General features: G+C 44.4%; 1 protein-coding gene across 1 annotated transcript in view; it reads right to left on the reverse strand.

The window, feature by feature from the left end:
• KLHL15 (kelch like family member 15) overlaps positions 1-4397 on the reverse strand; it is a 35407-nt gene extending 31010 nt beyond the window's left edge. The window contains exons 1-2 of the mRNA XM_058292172.1: positions 4327-4397; positions 3560-3753 (exon numbers count right to left, since the gene is read on the reverse strand). The gene's annotated coding sequence lies outside the window, so the exon portion shown is untranslated. The remainder of the gene's footprint in view (positions 1-3559; positions 3754-4326) is intronic.
• Between the last annotated feature and the right edge of the window lie 11061 nt (positions 4398-15458).

The following is a 15458-nucleotide window of genomic DNA, read 5'->3' on the forward strand; positions in this document are numbered from 1 at the left end:
GGAAATTCTTTCTTGTCCATCAAAATATTTTTATAATTCAGTACACCAAATTGCAAAATGACCATTTAACTAAGCTATTATGAAAGTTCTGGGTTCTCCAGCCTCCAGGTTGGCACCTATTATCCAAATTACTTCACTTTTCAGGTATGTTTAGCACTTAGTCATCCTATAATACAAGGCACCTTATAAGAAAAAGAAAACCTGCTTCGGTACTATTTTTCATCAGGCGACTTTTATCTAATTTAATATTTCTCTGCTTATTTCTCACTTCAAGTAGTAGTCGTCCAAGAGTGATGTCATGGAAAACAGCTTCCTTTGCCTTTAGAGATCGGATCCAGCGAGAATTCTAGGAAAAGCCTCTATTGGGGAATAAAACCCTAAATCTTTTAAGTTACATCCTAACATGAAATCACAAATACTGTAATGTTAGCATTTTCATTTTCCACAGCAATTATACAACAAAGCTAAGTCTTTTGGAAGGTCTTGATGTTATGATACAGATTTTTTTTTAAGTCCACAATGCAGAATTATAGTCAAGGATCTTAGAGATAAAGGATACATTTTTTTAATCCATTCTGATTTGCCTCAACAATTCAGCCAGATGAGCTTTAAGGTCTAATTTTGAAAACAGAAAATCTGAGGAAATATCTTGCCCTTTTCTAGTTTCTTTATTCCAAATTTAAATTTTCTAATTTTGAAAAGGGTCTTTCAGTTTTGGACCAGCAGCAACACAACATATACCCATGGCAGAGTCTTGTGGTTACAAGACTGTCCGATGATTCCCAAAATGGCAATAATAAATACCTGCCCCAGAAATACTGGCCTCTTTGCAGATGTTCCATGTAAACTAGCTACGCTCTCACCTCCAGGTTCTGCACTTGATATTCCTGCTGCCAGATGGCTCCATCCCCAGATATGTATGGTTCCCTTCAGGTCTTCCTTACTCTTTACTCCTGTCATCTTCTCAGTGAGGCCTTCCCTTAACTCGATTTAAAATTGCAAATCCCACCCCATCAACCAGATAATCCCCCTCTTCCTTCTCTGCCTTATTTTTCTCCACAGAATATTAAGTGGCGATATATACTATCTATTCTACTTAATTTACTTTCTGCTTCCAAAAATATGGGTGGTGTTTCGTTGACTATATTATATCCCCAGCACTCAGAAGAGGGCTTAGCTCGTAAGTGCTTAATAAATATTTGTTGGGTAAATTAAGATTTAATCCTCACGACCCTTCATATTGTAATCATCCTTGATTTAAAGAAGAGGAAATCCAAGCTCACAGGTTAAGTAACTTGCCCAAGGTGATGATTCATAAGTGGTGGAGTTGGGGTCTGCCTGATTTCAGAGTTTTCACACTTAACCACTATACTACACTGCCTCACCACTAACTTTCATTTCTCTTCAATAAAAAAGTCCACACGAGCTACAGCACTCCAATTCAAAGGAGATATATACTAATGCCCTAATACAACAGCCCTTCCCCTGCCCCCAGTAATGTAAAGAGTCATTCTCCTCATAAATTCACTCTCAAAACATTTACAACAGGAAAGGGCAGCTACATAATTTGTGGGGTCCAATGTGAAAAGAAAACACGGGGTCCCATGTTCAAAAAGCAGGGAAAAGTGTCATTAAAAGTACTAAAATATAAAGCTTTTTCCTTTCTCCAGAGGTTTCTTTCAACTTGCCATGTTTTTTAATTGGCTGACTGTCATTCTAAGAAAAATTAAAAATTTAAATTACTAGTATTGTTTAAATTATGAGCAATTTCACCAAATCACCAAATCATCTTTTTTTGTGCAATGCTGGTTTTAAATTCAGACTATTAAACCAAACGTGGGACCCTTATGAACATTCACAGAGCTGGCCCTGATTCTGAGATTTGAGCCCCAGATACCCCAAATGAAGGCAGAGAGAAGGTCAAACCTTGAAATTCCCAATTAAGCAGTGATTTGCCAAAATTTTATCTTCAGAGCAAATGGTAAGTCCAATGTGTAAAAGCTGCCATATTAAAGTAGGTTCTTCCTTTTGTTATATTAATCCTGACCGCCTTACATTATTCTATCTTTTCGCAAAACAAAAATGTGTAGCCCGAAAGACAACTGGTATTCAACTAGAGGATTATAAATTTAATAAAACATCTAATTACTCAGTAAACCATATTAGCTAGAAATAATAATGTACTAGAAAATGCTTCTCTTTCACATTTCGTGGACCATTTTTTTCAAAGTCAAACCACACTACATTTTTGAAGTCCAAGTATAGAATGATTCCATATTGACCTGTTATGCATGTAAAATATAAAATTGGTAAATAAACTCAATTTTTAAACCAGAAATGTTTGCTATCCTATTTTCTCCCCAAGTTAATCAACAATAAAGGGAGCAAATTATGATCCTCTACCACTAAAAAACTGTGACTCTAAGCACCTACTAAGTATTGCAATGATTAAAAATTGGGAATTACATTACATAAATATATTAAGTGCCAAAAAGTTGAAATCTTTACACATTTCCAGACCTCTTAAGAATTACAAAAATATGACTGCATTTACAGGCTCTTTAAAATCAACTTTCGAATTAGTAGAGGTATTCAGGCACTCTGTTCCCTAGATATGAAAGATAGCCAATAAAACTAGGATGCACCTAAAAAGCATTTTCTAAATTCGAATTTAACCAGCCTAACCAAGGTGAAATTACATCGGAAAATATAAGAAACCAGGCAAATATAAGGTGCTAAATAAATATTCTGAGTAAGAAAAACGGCAGAAGTGGCCTAGAAAGATGAATAGTACAGCACTACAGTAATGTTAAATTTGAATTAAAGAATACCGTTATTTAAATAACCAGTTAGCATTTCATAGGAGGAAAGCCAAGCAAAGGGACTATTATATATCTAGTCGATTCACAGCACTGCTTTGCTCTTCCGTACTTACTGCTTATAGTTATCATACAGAAATTTAAAAAGCAACAGTTAGCCACTACAACATTAAACACTCTGGCAAAGATTACTTTAACAATTGCCTCGCATTTGTATAATGCTTTACGACTATGGATTATTTTCACACGTATGACCTCATATAGTCCTCACTACCCTGTGATGTGGGTACTACTGACTAGATTTCATAGATAAGGAAACCCAGACTCGGTAAGGGGTTTTCTGAGAATCACACGGTCGAACCCCAGACCTTCCGATTCCACATTTCACGCCTCGAATTTCCTATAGTTCTATTTCAGGCAAAAAGAGAATTTTCAAAGGAGCGAAACGGGTTAGGGAAAAAAATAATCATGGTACCTGCAGCTGTGTGCTGCAAAAAATGGCTGAATTATGCTTTTTTTTTTTTTTTGTCCTTTCTCTGAAAAAAAAAGATTAAATTTCAAACAATTTAAATCAGCTCAAAAGAAGACAGATTAGGTACCGGCGTCTACCAAACGTTTTTCACCTCAGGTCTGTGGAGATCGGGATGAGACTCCGCAGAGGCCACGGAATCGGTGCCTAGTACGGGGCCGCGGACGAAGCCCGGGTCCCCGAGGCCGGCCGGGCAGGGGCGGGTACGCACCTCGGGGGTCCTGTCCAGCCTCTAGTGGACGGCAGCAAGCATGAGGAAGAAGCGGGCCGGTCGGTGGGCGGGCGGGGTGCCGGAACGGCACGCGACAGGCTCCTCGCACCTCTACAAGGGGCCGCTCCCGGGTCGGACCCGGGCGCTCCAGCGGGGGGAGAGTCTGCGCGCCTGCGGTCCCCTCCGAACCAGTCCTGAGAAAGAAGACAGCGCTGAGTGGCAAGTCGAGACGGTCGGACTCGACGAGGGAGGGAGGCGCGGCGTCGGGGCCGGGCCCAGCCTCGCCAACGCCGAGGGCCTAGCAGGGCTCGGAGGGAGGGCCGATTCGGGGCTGCGGGGGGAAGGCAGAGGTTCAGGGGCCGGGGGGAAGCGGCAGAAACGCCGGCGGCGACGGCGTCGACGACGGCGTCTCCGGGCTTCTGCCCCGAAGCGCGCCGAGCCTCACGATCACCCACGCCGGGGGTGGAGGAAGGCGGGAAAGGGGCGGGAAAGGGGCGGGGCTTGTGGGGCCACGAGCCAGGGGCCGCTCCAGGCCGCGCGCCCCCTGTGGGCCGCGGGAGCCGCTCGGGGCCCGCCCAGGGAGGCGGGGCCGTCCGACCGGGGGCTCCAGGCGCCGGACTCGCGACGCGGAAGTCCGCCACGCGGGGAGGGAGGCGGCCGTGCGGGGCTCCGGGGGGTGGGGAGCGGGCCGGGGAGGCGCCTTCGGCCCCCGCCGGCGCCTCCAGGGGGCCCAGGCGCTCGCGGGCCGCAGCCCAGAGGGTGTTTACCTTGCCCCTGGTCGAGCGCCAGTACCGCCATCTTTCAGCCCGGCGTTGGCTAGGCGGGCGTCACTTCCGGCGCCGCGGGAGCGGGAGCGGGGTGGGGGGAGGGCTGTCCCGCGCCTCTGGCGTCCCACGCCGTCCGGCCCGCCAAGTCCCGACGGGCGGCCCGCCGCGCCAGCGGTCCCCGGCGGCCCCGCCGTCGGGGCGAGGGACGCTGGGCTGGGCTCGTGCCCTGGCAGCGGTCTCTGTCCGCCTGCACGAGCGATGGGTCGAGCCCCTGCGGGCCGCCCGCCCGCCACCAGATGAGGGTTTGGAAGCCCGGAAAATGTCTGTCTGCCTCTTGGACACGGTGGGGGTGGGGACTCGAGGACAACGTGGAGGGAGCTTTGCAAATATCGTCGTTATTAAAGTGACTGCCTCTGCGCCAAATGACATCATTTTTGCAAGGCAACTTGCAGTGGATTATTGCGTCATAGTTCCACTTGCCTTATTGCACAACAGTTACATGGTTCAGACGTACATTTCCCAGAGGTGGAAAAATTCATAGAAAATGGCATGTCTGCACCACACAGAGAAATGCCGGATCTAAAAAAGCTGTTCCGTTTCTATTTGCGTCAAAATAAGATGGCAAGAGCAGTCGGAGGACTGGTGATGCGTTCAACCAGCTATCGAATTCTGGTTAATGCTTTGCGAATATCACATTTTCCTGGCCTAGAAATATAGCACTAAAGCATAGGGCTGTTTTGTAAATGTCGTGTTGTGAAAGCCCTGTGGAAAAAGTGGAGATGACAGAAATAAAAGAGTTGGAGGCCAGTGGTTCTGCAACTAACCTTAAATTAGGGTGTCCATTTTCTGATCCTAAATGGAGGTATCATAGCATTTCTGCTCACCGCACCCCCACCCCTGCCGCCATTTCTCACTAGACCATTCTCCAGATAAACTTTGAGTGAGATGTGAAGTTAAAAGCAATCATCCCTTTCTAGCCAACTTGAACATGCCATATTTCCCAAGAGGCTAAAAAAGCACATTACTTGCTTGGTGGGGAAAATAAGGAGAAGCACCTTAATCTTTTGGGAAAAAAGATCCCCTTCTCGGATTTAAACTATAAAATAAGCTTTAAACTAACACATGCACACACCACTGTAAACCCTAAAGTAAACTTAAAAATTGTGTACATTAACTGTTGAACATTTGAATTTTCATACATTATTCTTGGACATTTGTAAATCACTGAATTTTTACTTTCCTACGTTAGTCGACCGAAGTACATTTTGAGCTGTACATTACATGGTGTGTCACTGACCTGTCAGAAGAGAGGCTTCTGTCCTTCGTTCAAGTAGGAACTGAAATGTGTGTGTTCCCTGAAGCAAGCAGAATTCTCCAGTGAGTGATGCCTTGAGTCATAAAGATCAGTGTTAACCCTTTAATATGACATTCCATATATGGCATTTCATTGTGACTTAAGATGCTTTCTTTTGAAACTTTACTGTTTCTGGAACTGGGATGGGTCTTACAATCAATCTACATATTTAATAGGTACAGATTACTCCCCCCACCAAAACTGTCATTAAATCAATGACGCCGCTTACACTCATAGTAAAAAAAAAAAAAAAAAAAAAAAAAGTGTTTCACGGAGGGTCTAGTACCGTACAGAGACATTTTGTTCCTCCAAGACCAAGAAAAGTAAAACCATGTCATTTAAATAAACTAACCCTTCTAGATATTTCCTGTCTTCAATCACTTTTCTTGCCAATTTCTGGAAAGCAGTGGAGGCTCCTAAATACTCTGAGGGCATCCTTTCACCCTGGTAGAGCCCCAAAGAGCAGATGGAAGCTGTCTTTCCCTAGGCCGCTAGCCTAAGTATTTGAGAATACACATTCCTCAAATCCACTCTCTATTCAGCAGCAGCGGATGTTCAGAAGCGTGCTCTAAGTTAAGCGCCCCAGGAGTGGTGGTGGAGGTGGAGGAAGGGTTTCATCAGAGATACTGAGGATATAGGATACGGTGTGCTCCCGCCCCGCTCCCCCACCCCCGTTAAAAAAAAAAGAAAAGAAAAGGAAGTTGAGGCTTTTCGGAATTCCAGTGCCTCAGGTAGTTATTTACCTCGGTAATCGTTTTTCATGAAACTAACCCCGATCTCTGGGCACCAAAGAGTAATATCCTTAGCAAATTCTAAGAAAGTCCGTTACTTCCTGTTCCCTATCCCAGACGGAACCTCCAAAATGTAACCTCAGGGTCCCCAAATTGTTCAGCTTCTTAAGTTCATGTTCTAACAACCTTGAGCCTTTATGCTGGATGACTAACGGGAAACCGGTGCCTTCGTGAATGCTGGAGGAATCCCGGCTAACTATGACACATCTTGGTCGTCGCGGGTCACCTTTGACTTGGAATGCCTCCTCTTGGCCTCTCTCCTATTGTCTGTGGCGTTCTGGTCTGACACCAGCTCTCCATGTTTCTCCAGCTCCCTCGGTCCACTTCTTCACAATTCATAAACCCAACTCTCCCTCCACTTCCCTAGGCAAAGCGAAAAACGAAGACTATCACAAGGCAACTCCGATGCAGAAAAGAAAATGACTCTGTAAACAGGTTGTGGCCTCTAGAGATCCTCACATAGGGATTTCTGCGCTGGCCATCTCTAAATCATGTCTGTAGTCATATTGGTGCGTAGCAATTGCTTCTCCCATCTCTCTTCTTTTCCAATCCTGTGAGCCCCAAACCCATCCCTTTGGCCCAGCTGGAGGGATACCAAATCCCTAAACACCCAAAAGGAATGGGGGTGCAAAAAACAAAACAAAGCAAAACAAACTTCCAGGGATACCCCTCGCACAAAACAGAACGTGTCTGAAGTATTGACCTTTGTATTATTTCACCAACATTGGGGGCGGGGAGGGTTACGTCAAGGAAAATGAATTGATAACTTGATATATCTACATGACTAAGAGGACTGAAGGACGTGATTCCTCCCGGCAAAAAAATGCCTGGCCACAATTTCCCTTCCACCCTTAAAGCCCTAGCAAGCAAATATCCACTGGCAGTTTTAGAATAACTGCTTTGCTCCTGCGGTTCGCCATGGAGAATTCAGAAACACTAAGGTTTGGTTTCAGAGACCCCCCCATCCCACCCCCAAGGTTTAAGCAACATGGGATGCTGTGTGAGTGACCACAAAGAAATGGGACCTAATCTAGGCCAAATCAAGGAAGGCTTCTCAGAGGTGGTGATCTCTGACTTCAGTCCAAAGGGAAGAAGAGGGGGAAAGGGAGAGAGTAAAGGGCACTCACAGGGCAGTGTGCTACAAGCCTGGGAGAGGCAGCAAGAGACCTTTAGAAAACCGGTGATAATTCAGTACGGTTGCAGCACAGAGTTGCAGGGTAGGACAAAAAGGAAGGGAGTGGGGAAAGAAAGAAAAGATCAGGAAGGCTGCTAAGTGTGGACTGTGGCAGTGTGTACTTCTACCCTCCTGCCTGGCCTCTCATCTCATGTTCTTTCCACTGTACCATGTTATTATGCTGGTATAAAATGATCTTCACACTGTTGCATTTTTGTTCACACTTAATTCCATAAATTGTTAATTTTTAATCTACTGCATTATTTTACTTTTTCATCCCATCGGTATCTATGAGTTCCCACTACATGCCAAGTCCTGTTCTAAGCACTGGGGATCTATCAGTGAAAAAGCATTTAAAAAAATCCTTTCCCTCTTAAAGATTGCATTCTGGTGGTGGGAGTTAGGTAATAAACAAATAAGCAAATTACATAGCCTATTAGAATGTGATAACTGCTATGAAACTAAGAGTAAGGGGAGTAGCAGTGTGGAGAGGGAGGGGTGTTCCAATTTTAACTGAGATGATCACGGTAGAAGATGTCACTTGAGCATCGACTTGAAAGAGATGAGGGGCCAGACTGTGTAAAGTCTTGGAAGCCATTGTAAGGACCTCGGCCTTGGAAAAATGGGCAACCATTGGAAGTTTCGAGAAGAGGAGCAATATGATTTCACACACTTAGGCTGCTGCATTAAATAATAGAAGGTAGGCAGAGAGCAAGGATACGGGTAAGAAAGCTATTACAACAATCCAGATGAGAGGTGACGGTGGCTGTAGCCGGGATGGTGTGAAGTGGTCAGGCTGTGGAAACATTTGGAAGGTAGAGCCAACAGGATTTCCCCGGTGTAGGTCTAAAGGGGAAAAAAGGAGTCAAGAATGATCCCCAGGTTTCTGACCTGAGCAATTGAAAATTTGTGATTTCTTGAGATTGGAAAAACTGCAAGAGGAGCAGGCTTGAAGGGGTGGGGGAGATAAGAGAAGTTGCAAGGACTGGGCCCTAGGGGCATGCCATCATTAGGGGGTCATCTGGGAGAACACAGGGGACTGCTCAATCATACCAGACCAAGAGTGTGGCATGCTAGATGTCAGATAGAAAGATACATTAAGCTGTTAAATATCCACGATCAAAGAAAGCTGCCACGAATGTCGTCCTTTTAAATGAACATATTTACTTTGAAACCAAGTGTAGACAATACCCCCCTGTAAAAGACAATGTTAAAAAGAACAAATCCCCCTAAAAGTTCATCATGTTTGTGTTCTTTATGAACTAATGGAAAGTAACACTGGGCTCCAGAAACCTCATGATGCATGAGGTATTTATGAGATTACCAAGGCGCTGAGTGTAAATGGAGCAAGGACTGAGCTCTGGGGCCTGCCAATGTTAGGGAGTCATCCGGGAGAAAAGAGGCGGCAGAGAAGGGGTAGCCAGTGAGATAAGGGAGAAACAAAGCGTGTGGTGTGCTAACAGCCAGATAGGAAAACACCGTAAATTGCTAAACATCCACTATCAACAAAAGCTGAACTTGTCACCATTTTAACGGAATAGATTTACTTTGCAACAGTGTAGACAATGCCCTCTTGTGAATCAGAACGTTAAAAAGAACAAATACCCCAAAAGGTTAATCATTTTTATGCTGTTTATGAACCAATGAAAAATAACACTCTACTTTAGAAGCCTCGAGATACAAGCCACATATTCATAAGTACTGCACTTCAGAAGATGTACATACGAACACCCACACATCCTAAGTGTGGGGGCCAGAGTTGAGGTGAGTGGTGGTGAAGAAGAGCTACTATATGGTATTTGTGAGATGAAAGAAGTGGAAAAAGCCACCAGTGATGGCTGTTGCCAGAAGCACAGCTTTAAGGTTTGGAGAATTGGTTAAGGATAGAAACAGGATTGAATTTAGACTCGGGGGTCATTTACTGGTTCTGAAACTAATTCTTGAAAACAGAGCGATCACATAACTATCTTGATAGGGACAAAATTTCTTTGTAAATATAGGGCAGAGAGGAACCTCAGGTAAGTCAGTTCTGGACTCCTCAGCTTTGGGTGGGGAGATCTGAAGGAGAAGCAGAGGTATAGCCTCACATGTGAATAGCTGGGCTCAGATCTGGCCGAAAGGAGAGCTGAGTTTCACGCTCAACAGTGCCTTGGGAGTAGAAGAAGCATTGCCGTGATGAGGGCTATTAGCCTGCCAACACATAGCGTTAGGTAAAATAGCACTCTAGGACTGCAAGTCTTGATATTGTTAAGATAGCAGATCTCCCCAAGTTGAGCTACAGATTCAAAACAGTCCCTATCAGGGAAGCAGATGTGGCTCAAGCAACTGAGCTCCCACCTACCACATGGGAGGTCTATGGTTCAGTTCCTGGTGCCTCCTAAAGAAGACAGTGAGCTGCCATGATGGGCAGGCGTGGCAAGTTGACACAACGAGCTGATGCAACAAGAGACATAAGAAGAAAAACATAATGAAAGACACAACAAAGCAGGGAACAGAGGTTCCTGGTGCTTCCTAGAGAAGATGGGCAAGACAGCGAGCTGACATGACAGGCAGGTGCAGCAAGCTGATGCAACAGATGATGCAGCAAGAGACACAGAAGGAAGAACATAATGAGAAACTGAGCAAAGCAGGGAGGGGAGGTGTCTTAAGCGAGTGGGCACCTCCCTCCCACACAGGAGGGCCCAGGTTTGGCTCCTGGTGCCTCCTAAAGAAACAAGGAAGACGAACAGACACAGCAAGTACAAACAACCAGGGGATGGGGAGATACAAATAAATCTTTTTAAAAAAACGCAACAGGGAAGTAGATTTGGCTCAACTGATAGAGCATCCACCTACCACACAGGAGGTTCAGGGTGCAAACCCAGAGCCTCCTGACCCATGTGGCAAGTTGGCCCATGCGCAGTGCTGATGCGTGCAAGGAGTACCATGCCACGCAGGGGTGTTCCCTGCGTAGGGGAGCCCCATGCCCAAGGAGTGCTCCCCGTAAGGAGAGCTGCCCAGCGCAAAAGAAAGTACAGCCTGCCCAGGAGTGGCACCGCGCACAGAGAGAGCTGAGGCAGCAAGATGATGCAACAGAAAAACACAGATTCCCAGTGCTGCTGACAAGCATGAAAGTGGACACAGAAGAACACACAGTGAATGGACACAGAGAGCAGACAGCAAGCAAGCCACAAGGGAGGGGGGATAAAAAAAAAAACCAACACAGGGAAACGGACTTGACCCAGTCCGTCTACCACATGGGAGGTCCGCGGTTCAAACCCCGGGCCTCCTTGACCCGTGTGGAGCTGGTCCATGCGCAGTGCTGATGCGCGCAAGGAGTGCCCTGCCACGCAGGGGTGTCCCCGCGTAGGGGAGCCCCACGCGCAAGGAGTGCGCCCAGCGCGAAAGAAAGTGCAGCCTGCCCAGGAATGGCGCCGCCCACACTTCCCGTGCCGCTGACGACAACAGAAGCAGACAAAGAAACAAGACGCAGCAAATAGACACAGAGAACAGACAACCGGGGGAGGGGGGGAGGAATTAAATAAATAAATAAATCTTAAAAAAAAAAAAACACACACACACACACAACAGAAGAGTCCCTTTCAAAATCCCAGCAAGTGTTTTCTGCAGAAATTGACAAGCTGGTCCTAAAATTTATGTAGAAATGCAAAGGTCCTAGAATAGCCAAAAGAATTTTGAAGAAGAACAAAGTTAGAGAACTTACCCTTTCCAATTTCAAAACATACTATAAAACTGCAGAAACCAAGACAGAATGGTGTTGGCAAAAGGATGCCCATATACATCAATGGAAAAGAATTGAGAGCCCAAAAATAAACCCTTACGTTTATGGTCAATTGATTTTGATAAAGGTGCCAAGGCTATTCAATAGGCAAAGTATATTCTTTTCAATGAGTGGTACTGGGAAAATTGGATATTTACATGCAAAAAGATGAATTTAAAACCTCATCACACACCGTAGACAAAAATTAACTCAAAATGGATCATAGATCTAAATATAAGAACTAAAACTATAAATATTTAAGAAGAAAACCTAGGAGTAAATCTTTGTGACCTTGTATGCCAGTTTGAAGCTGGGTGGACCCTAGAAGATCATGTCTTTAGAGCTAAACCCTTTCTGTGCATGTAAACCTGTTGTAGGTGGGACCTTTAATTAAATTACTTCAGTTAAGGGCCTTTGATGAGATTGTGTGAACCAGGGTGGGCCTTATCCTCTCACTGGAGTCCTTTACAAATGGGAGAAACAACTGGCAACAGAGAGGAACCCAGAAGCTGAAAGAGAAGACCCTGGGAGCCAGAAGCTGAAATCAATGGAACACAGAAGCTGAGAGGAAGCCCCATTAGCCAGAAGCTGAAGGCAACGAGGCCCCAGTGGAGAGGGGAGAGATGGGCAGATGCCACAATGTACCCGATGGCCCACAGCTATAGCTTGGGGAGAAGGCATCTGATGATGATGCCTTGATTTGGACACCTTCATGGCCTCAGAATTGTATGTAAACTTCTAAGTTAATAAATCTCCATTGTAAAAGCTAACCCATTTCTGGTATATCGCTTTGGCAGCCTTTAGCAAACTAAAATACCTTGGTTAGGCAACGTGTTCTTAGATATGACACCAAAAGCATGATCCATTAAAGAAAAAATTAATCAATTGGATTCCATAAAAATTTAAAACTTTTGCTCTTCAAAGATACCATTAAGAAAATGAAACAGCAACAAAAATGGAATTTATTTCAAGCTGAGTAGTCTGAGAGCCGAGGACACAGCCATGTATTATTGTGCCAGTGAGAGGAAGTCAAGGTTAGCCTAGACACAAGCCTCTTCTCAGTGTACAGGAGGGGGCTGGGCTGCAAGGGGCGCCCAAGACCACCAGGCAGCACTCAGGGTCTAAACCCAGGGGCAGGTGCAGATAGGAGCTGGGGAGGAGTTTCCTGGCCTTATCTAGGGTTCCCCCTTCTTATTTCACAACATGTAACCTCCAGAGAACCCCATTTGCATCATTTCTAAGAAAAGCAGGGAGATATCCAAGATTCAAACACAGAGTATATTTCTAATGATATTCCTGCTTTTTGTGTAAGTATGAACACACACACACGTGAAAATATGTGAAAATGGTGGGGGATATTTTTTGTCACCTTCTTGTGAATTTGCCTGAAAGCAGGAACAAAACTTGCATTTAAAAAAAAAACGGGGAGTGGATGTGGCTCAAGTGGTTGAGTGCCTGCTTCCTACATGGGAGGTCCTGGGTTTAGTCCCTGGTGCCTCCTAAAAACAAAGCAACAACAACAGAAAAACCCACAAGCAAACAAAGAAACGAACAAAAAAACAACTCAGGGGAGCTGATGTGGCTCAGTGGTTGAGCACCGGCTTCCCACATACGAGGTCCTGGGTTCAATTCCCAGCCCCAGTAACTAAAAAAGGAAAGAAAATGAAAGACAAGCTAGACTGAAAAAAAATTGCAAATTATACACCTGATAAAGGACTTGTATCCAGAATATAGAAAGAACTCTTGCAACTCAATAATAAAGAACTCAATTTAAAAATGGGTAAAAGAGGGAAGCAGCTGTGGCTCAATCAGGTGGGCTCCCATCTACCGTATGGAAGACCCTGGGTTCGCGTCCCAGGCCTCCTTGTGAAGGCAGGCTCGCCCACACCCTGCGGAGAGCCACCGGTCTGTGACAGCCAGTGGCCCGCAAGTGCTGCAGAGTGTTGCCCGGCCTGCTAGTGCAGTGGATAGTCAACTCAGCAAGGTGACCCAACAAAAAGGGAGACAAAAAAAACAACACAGAAGAGCACATAGTGAATGGACACGGAGAGCAGAAAACAAGCAAGCCGCAGTGGGGGGGGGGGGGGATAAATAAAATAAATACAGACACACAGAAGAACGCACAGCAAATGGACACAGAGAGCAGACAATAAGCAAGCCCAAGGCAGGGGGAGTTTTAAAAAATGGGCAAAGGATATGAATAGACATTTTACCAAAGAAGATATGTGAATAGCTAATAAGTATATGAAAAGAGGCTCAACATCATTCATCGTTAAGGAAATGCAAATTAAAAGCACACGGACTAGAATGGCTATAATGAAAAAGACAGGTAAATAACGTGTTGGCAAGGATGTTGAGGAACTGGAGCCCTCATACATTGCTGATGTGAAGGTAAAATGGTGCAGTCTCTTTGGAAAAACAGTTTATCTTTTTCTCAAAATGGTAAACATACCTTTACCCTAGGAGTCGGCAATTGCACTAGATATTTGCCAAGAGAAATGAAAACTTATGCCCACAAAAAACTTGTACATGAATGTTCATAGCAGCATTATTCATAATAGTTAAAAAGTGGAAACAGTCCAAATATTCAACTGGTGAATGGTAAACAAAATGTGGAATGTCCATACAATGGAATTGTATTAAGCAATAAAAAGGAATGAATTACTGCTGATACATACTATAACATGGGTGAACCTTGGAAACACTATGCTAAGGGAAAGAAGTCAGATGCAAAAGACTGCATATTTTGTGATTCCATTTCCGTGAAATGTCCAGAAAAGACTATATAGACAGAAAGTTGATTAGTGGTAGCCTGGGCTGGGGGTGGGGGTGGGAACTGAGATTGAGTGAAAAGGGACACTGCGGATCTCTTTGGTTTGATGGAAATGTTCTAAAACTGGATTGTGGTGATGGTTGCACAACTCTAAAATTACTAAAACTCATTAAATTGCACACGTAAAACAGGTGAATTTTTAAAAAAAGAAAAACAGGTGAATTTTATGGTATGTAAATTCTACCTCAATAAAGCTGATTAAAAAAGAGAGATAATAATCGAGAAAATGTGGCATTGATGTGGAAAAAGTGGCCATGGTGGCTGCTGGGTGCGGGGAAGGGGAGGAAGAGATGTGGAGGCATTCTCAGGACTTGGAGTTGTCCTGGGTGGTGGTGCCCCAGGGACAATTGCCGGATGTTTTATGTCCTCCCATGGGCCACTGGATGGAACGTGGGAAAGTGTGGGCTATGGTGTGGAACACGGGACATGGGGTGCAGCGATGCCCGGAGACGTACTCACCTGACGCAATGGATGTGACATGATGATGGGGGAGAGTGTTATTGTGCGGGGAGTGGTGGGGTGGGGGTGGTGGGGGCGAATGGGGACCTCATATTTTTTTAATGTAATATCTTTTTTAAAAAATGAATGAGTAGATTTTGGAAAATAAAAAGAGAGAGAGAGAGCATTTACTCATAATTGGCTATGAATCCCAGCTCTGCTACTTATTATCTGTGGAATCTAGGGCGTAAATTATCTAATCTTTCTGGTATTCAGTTCCCTTACTGTTCAATGGGAATAATAGTATCTACCTTATCGGATTGCTGTGAGGATTAAATAAAACTAGTACGTGTTAAGTAGGTGTCAATAAATGTTAATTATCTTATTAAAAAGTGTATTAATGTTCCGTGTTGTTTCTACTTCTGATCAAAGGTTCTGATAATGAAGCATATTATTGAATTATATTTTATTAGTGGGTTTAATTTTCTTATTGAGATCTATAATTCACATAGCATAACATTTATCATTTCACTGTTCAATTTAGTAGTTTTCAGTATTTTCACCGAGTTGTGCTATTATCATCACTATCTCATTCCAGAACATTTTTATCACCGCAATGGGTTTATGTAGTTGGCTGGATAGAACTGTGTTCCCTAGAAAGATATGTTCAAGTCATAACCCCCAGTCCCATGAATGTGATTCTATGTGGAAACAAGATCTTCCAACATGTTACTAGTTGAGGCCAAAATGGATTAGAGTGGATCCTAATCCAATATGACAGT

This window comes from Dasypus novemcinctus, chromosome X (genome assembly GCF_030445035.2).
Source record: "Dasypus novemcinctus isolate mDasNov1 chromosome X, mDasNov1.1.hap2, whole genome shotgun sequence".
NCBI classification, from domain to species: Eukaryota; Metazoa; Chordata; class Mammalia; order Cingulata; family Dasypodidae; genus Dasypus; species Dasypus novemcinctus.